General features: G+C 34.8%; 1 protein-coding gene across 6 annotated transcripts in view; it reads left to right on the plus strand.

Moving 5' to 3' along the window:
- The window catches only part of LOC149785237 (uncharacterized), a 226,185-nt gene that overhangs the window by 204,923 nt on the left and 14,183 nt on the right, over nucleotides 1–7,079 (plus strand). The window lies entirely within an intron of this gene.

Genomic DNA, 7,079 nt, shown 5'->3' on the forward strand with positions numbered 1-7,079 from the left:
TTTTGTAAAATTCAACAATTATTTCCCTAGAAAACAAAAAGAACAAAGTAAAAAGAACTAACATATTGCAAAATGAATCCCAAATAATCCAAGAATTTCTAACACGAGTCTTAATGATTAAAGTTCTGAACAAACTTCAGTGATGTTCCAAAATAAATGCAATGCTGGAAGTGTTTATGTGCCTGTGATAGCCTATGTGGTAGAGATGTGCCAAGTCTTTTGTCAAATCACAACAATAATATCCAAGAATATATCCTTATTTGAATTCCACTATAAATCAGAGAAAAATAACTTGAATTAAATAATTTGAATAAATAAACTCCAGCTGAAATGAAATACTGGACACACAAATAATACAATTCTGCTCAGATCTTACAGCATGAATGAATAATTTCTCAATCGACAAGATTATGTTCCTCTGCTTGACCTCTTGCCCATATGCATTTTCTATAAAAAAAACTATTGCCTAATAGAAAATTTCACTCTGGAAGATTCCAAATGCTTACAAGATAAAATCTTAGTTATAATTTGAAGGTCTGTTACTTAAATTATAATATAAAATGTAGTAAACAGCCAGTAGTCCTGTCATTTTATGGTAAATTTCCAATGTTCTGGACTCAGATTGAGATAAACATGTCGTTTACAAAACGAAAATCGATGATTCAGAACAGGTAGAAAAAGAACTTGATTTGGGACAAGGTCAAGCCCAAAATATCATTATCCATTGCATATACAGTAGTCCCCCTCTTATAAGGCCACCCCTGATGCAGCAGGGAAGTGGCCTTATAATGCGGGTGGCCTTTCTAGAGGGGGATGACAAATGTGAATAGTAAGTACACATGAAGAAAGTCACAAGTACATTTAATTTTAAATATTTAATATTTTCATTAAAAAATCACATGCATGTGAAATAAATGTAAAAAAAATGTGTCATCATTTTCAAAAGAATGCTATGAATAACCATTGATTTAGTTTCAAAACTGTCTTTATAATTATGTTACAGATCACATCATCTGTCACTTTGTTGGTATCAGACTAAAAACCAAACCAGTCTCGTCAGATTAAAATTAGCCTTGCTTTCATATCCCCTGCATATATCGTTTAGTCTTTTGTTCCAATCTTCGACAACTTCATTATTAACATCAGCTGATTCTCCACTAAGGACAGAACACTTAATATTGTGTCGCACTTGAAATCTGTGCAACCATCCGTTACTTGCAGTAAAGTCGTCATATCCCAATTCAACTGACAAAATTGTTGCTTTTTCTTGTCATTCAAATCAGGATACAAACGTCTCCTGGCTCAAACAATCTTCCTTTCTCCATCCATTTCACCTTCCCACTTCTGCAGAATTGTTTCATTATCGTTCACGATATTGTTTATCTGAGTCTTCCCAACATTAGTTTTTTGATCTTTTTGCAGTAAGTTATTCATGTTGCCAACTACAATACTGATAAAACAATTTTGTATGCATCTAAACAAATTGCTGTGTGTTTTTAAAGGAAGCGATCTTGGCACGTGATTCATTAGTCGCAGTCTGGTACCCTATTGTTTTTATACATTTCTTTACACTAAGTGAGAGAAGCCAAAACGGCTTCGATATGTACCATTAACATCACGCAGATTTGACCTCGCGGCCGTTAGGATTCGTAATTTTGACAATTATTGTCAGTAGTAATAGCCACTGATTATCAAAGTGCACAAGCTCAACATCTTACTAAGGGAAGCCATAAAGGCTATCAAACCATTTTCCTGCTGACTTGGGTATTCTACATCGATACTGCCACTTCTCAGCTGTTACTACTGTTCAGTAATTGTAATCTTAACAATTATCAGTGCCTAAACCGGACATCTTATGATAACACAGCAGTAAGGCTAATTGGATTACATGTACGTACCCTTTTGTATAGATTAAAATTTGAGTCTTTCTCAGTTTTTATGGAATACATTTGGCTTCTCATGAGGCGTAAATGATATAATATTAACCTTAGTGGTAAATGTACTTTACTCAACACTTCTTTCAGTAACGAAAACCTGACATCAGGGAAACAGAAATCGGATTACTTAACACACGTTATGAATAAAATACTGGTTCTGGATACATATTCAAATAAAATGTGGCTGCTTGTGAGGGGTAAATTTTATATTATTGCACTAATATGCTGGTCGCGTTAGCTGGGTGGCCTTTCGCGAGGGGTACTTTTGAACACAAACTCGTTGGTGCCAACGGATTCTGGCCATAAGGAGTGGGTGGCTGCTGGTCAGGGGGGCCGTTCAAGAGGGGGACTACTGTAATGAATAAAAAATATATCTAACAATGCAAATTAAATATACTTAACAATAACAAAGATTCATATGTACACAAGCAACTAGCCACAACCCACAGTTTAAGTATGGTGTACATTGCCTGAAACTGGCAGTCAAAAAATATTTATTAGCAAGTATACCTAAACTTTAATGAGGCCACAGTGATGTCATAGATGGAACAAACACTACCTTCCAGCACTGCTTATGTAGGTCTTGAGTGAATTATTAGGTAAATTTGCTTGCTTACATTTCAGCAGCACAGAGAACTTGACAGTTATTTCAATCTCTATTTTATCTAGCAAAATAAATGTTAATTCTCTCACTGGCAAGAACGGTTACTATTGTGTGGGTATAACACCATTTTTCGGTATACAGTAGGCTGTGCATAGTGGCCAGCATAACTGGTAGAGGAAAACCATGGGAAGCTACTGGCAAGCTTTCTCACTTGTACACAGTGCCCAAGCCTAAGCCTCGAACCCATGCAGACAGGTGAGATGGCAGTGATCATTAAGGCGAGTGCTTCAGACCAAACAACTAGTGAAGAAAGTGAAACAGCTGGTGAAAGGTTGGGAGTATTGGACAGAGAAAAAAGAATGAACAAGATGTCATACTACACATATCTGTGTTTACAAATATGATGTTTCTGTTAAACATTCCAAGCTTCAGCGGCATCTTTAAAACATCATAACATTTAGTTGCTAAATGTGAACAAGCCTGGTTTCACTAACATACTTTTGAGGTTGAATGTGTATACCTGGAACCATAAATAGCGTGCCTAAAGGCTGCAGAATTTTTACATGAAGGATTGAGGGTCATGTAGCTTTAAACCAGAGGGGGGGGGGGCAAATTACTGTGGTTTCTTTCAGCCTGGTGTACAAGTGTAAATTTTTTTTATATTTTCAGAATAAATGTTCATCTTTTTATCACCTTTTGATACTTTTGTCCATAATCAGGGGTCAAGCTAGACCTGGATTTTATGGAGAAATGACCTTTTGGATACTACAGGGAGGAATGGGAGCTGAACAGGGAGAAGTGGGAGCAAAGCAAGAAACTATATATATATATATATATATAGTGTGTGTGTGTGTGTTATTTTAATTTTAATTATGTCCTCTTTTTCTCAGTATGCATTAACATTTATTTATACATGTATGTTTGGAATAGATACATGCAGTGTATTTTGGCCGTATGACTTTAAAATAGCACAGCAGAAACTCTATATTTTAATTAATTTAACTGATAGGAGTAACAAATATAGAGTCTTGTAATATCAAGTCAGTTAAAGTGCTTAATAAACTACTACTTTAGTGTAAAATTGCAGTCAAAAAGATTTTTAAACTCCTTTGAAACAATCCCTGTAACAAGTACAAAAGCACAAGTGACTTCATACCATACTATTCATCGTAATTTCATTGTTGCCAATAAAACATTACTGTTCATAGGCAACACAGTGAAGCATTAAAGTCCATATATGACTGAATTGACACAACCAAGAACACATATTGTGCAATTGTGCATCTATTTATAGAAAGAGGGATTTCCTTAATGTAACTGCTCACATTTTAGATTTTGTTGCAGCAATCCATTGATAGGACTGCAAATTTATTGTTTCATTATTTGCCTATTTACTAGTAATAGCGACATGCATTGGTTAAATTGTATTTGCTTAACTGTCTTTTTCCTATTTTCACAAAAATCAATGTCAGTAAAATCTACCTTGACCATATGGCATGCATTCAGATTCCACAATATGACATTGCTTTGTGTATTTCTGACCTAAATGATTAAATATTTAGGATAATCTTCTATCCCATAATATTTAGATTTTGCTTTCATTGAATTATATATTTTCTCTAATCTATTTACCCAATTATTTATGAAATGGACAATCTATTGAAGTGGCATTTCAGACACTTTGATTTTCACCATTATTGGTTCACAAAATGGTTTTAAACTGATTTACAAAGAAAATAACGCAGACATGGCAGTTAAAATCTTATTTTAAATTTTTTTTAAAAATGCTCTTCATCAAAAATATTCTGGTATATTTTCATCATCAAATAGTACTGTAACTTCAGAAAATCGAGCAGTGATATCTTGCTCAGGGAAGTATTAATGGTCAGTTAACGATGAAATGTCTGTGAATGTGCAAAAGTTTGTTTATCGGCATAACTGGTATCAACACTGCATAAATACATTTCGCCTTTTGCTACAGCACAGTGTCAGAACTTAAGGAAGCATCTCAAAAGTCATAAACTTCAGTCAGTCAATGTTCATCCCAAAAAAATCACAGGTTGAAGTCGTTTTCACTTTTCTAACAGAAGAAGGCAAAGTTAGTCACCCACTTTGCCTGGTAGTGCGACCCCTGCATGATCTTTCAGTAGATGTTGTGTTTGCAAGAAAACACATGATCTCAAACTGATGTAGTTTAATTGAATTGTTTCCTAGAACTGTATAGAAACTTTATTCATTGATTAGTCATGAAAGAAATGTTTAAAGAGTGAAAGGTCAATAGTAGGAGCAAGTCATAGCAAAACATAACATCAGAAAGTATAGGAGACAGATAGACCCTTGGCTCCAGACAACACTAGAGAAGGACAAAGATTAGATTTGTTTACTCTAACTGAAATGCAGAAGTGGTGATGCAGAAATTGTACTTCAGCATCATTGAATGTGGAAAGCACAAAAAAGAGAGGAACAGTGTGCAATAAACTTTACTTAATGTCAGTAGTATGGGAAACTTTGAAACTCTAGCTACAGATGACCTATTTTACTAACACAAGGTCAGTTCCCTCTTTTCCCTTGTGGCTGTCATTTAGCATTGTTATCTTATTTTCCAATCAGTTTCACAGACACATTCACACACATTTGTTGCCAGTATACTTCACTTTCCTTGTGACGTGACATCATGTCATCTAGTTAGCACTGGATCACACCTCTTAGTTGGCCTTTCCTAAAAATATCCACATACTTGAACTGAATTTGTCACATGTATTTCTTGGGATGGTTATATAAGGGTCTTGTGAGGATTATTGATCAACTATCAGATGAAATAATCTGAATTATTGTAATTTAAAGGTATGTGTAATCAGAGTCTAAAAAACTATACCTATTGGAATGTTCTCAGCAACACACCTGCATGACCTGTCTTGAACATTTTTCCTGGTTTATATATTAATCTTATTCTCTCTATTTCGACAGTCACATCCATTATCAAAATAAATGTGATTTTCCTATTTATATTCTAATATAAATATAACATGAGTCCCATGAATTCAAGACGAGACTATTGTTAACTACTGAGTACTGAAACTGTCTTTGAGATAGCAATAACATTTTCATTTGGGATGTAAGGACAGCACCATTTTCATTTAAGACAGGCTGCATACCATTAGAAGACCTTTGGATGTTAACCCCATACCTGTATGACCATCCATCCAGGAGTGATAAGATTTTTAAGATGACCGCTGTGGTGCCATATTTGATATCAGATTGGCAAAGTATTATATTTAAGACCAACTTTACACCATCATAAGTTTAAGTGTAAATCCTGAGACATCTTGTGTGGGAAAAGCCCCAAGAAAAAGATTTTCAGGATGGAGTAGTGATAAAAAGATTTTCAAGATTCCACATGATGGCTATATTGAATGTCGGGCAGCACCATTTTCATTTAGGACTAACTAACTATCGTAAGAAGTCTTCTGGTGAAAACCACATGCTGGGATGACTTGATGTTCAGGGGGAATATGCTATAAGATGTTAAAGATTGTGTCTGTGATGTCAGTATTGAATGTCACAGCAGCAACATTGTACCATAGGACCAACCAGCAAAGTGTGCAAAATCCCAGTGTTCTTCTGACCATCCATTCAGGAAGAATAGCAATAACAAAATTTTCAAAGATGGTCACTGTAGTAGTAGCCATATTGGATGTGCTAGAGGAATGTATTTAGGACCAACTTGAGGTCATAAAATGTCTTCTCATGAAAACCCAATATTGATATGATTTTCTGTTTAGGATGAATAGCAACATCAAGTTTTTCAGTTGATTGTGATGGTAACCATCTTGGATGTCAGACTGGCAGCATTTCCTTTTCGGACCAACTAGACTTGATATCGTACTTATTTTTGTGGTAGATCCAATGTTAATATGACCATCAATTCAAAAGAAATAGAGTAACAAGATATTTTCAAGATGGCTGCTGTTGCACTGTATGGGGATGACTGTATGTAAAGTTTCATGGCATTCATCAAAGTAGTTCAGGAGTAACAATAACACACTTGTGCAGACAGATGAATGGACTTTGGATGACAGATAACAGGCCATCGCATAAGCTCCTGTAGGCTATGAAAATTATAACCAAAAATTGTCCTTTTCTACAGGTGTTACCTTTATAGCATTTTGCTCCAGTGAAACAAATAGCATGTAATCTCATTTGGTTTTGACATGGTTGTTGACAGCTGTCAGTATGTCTTGAGCTCAGATTATTTCTCTTCTACAAACAAAATAAATTTTAAAAAATTGAACCCTTTTTGTTACCAGTGAGAACCATTTTTCTAGCTTTTATTATATTAATATTGCTTTCATTTCACAAGTAATTTTAACATCGTTTTGAAAACCTCTTGTCTCAAACCATAAGCAATGAATTCCACTGATTTCTTTTGGAAACGCAATTACTGCACAGCTGTTAAAAAATTATAATCAGTTGTGTTACAGTTGAATTACCTGAAAAGGAAAAATGTAGAAGCATGCCAAGTAAACTTTAGTTTTATT

Source organism: Sinohyriopsis cumingii, chromosome 13, assembly GCF_028554795.1.
Source record: "Sinohyriopsis cumingii isolate HCF-2022 chromosome 13, ASM2855479v2, whole genome shotgun sequence".
NCBI lineage: Eukaryota > Metazoa > Mollusca > Bivalvia > Unionida > Unionidae > Sinohyriopsis > Sinohyriopsis cumingii.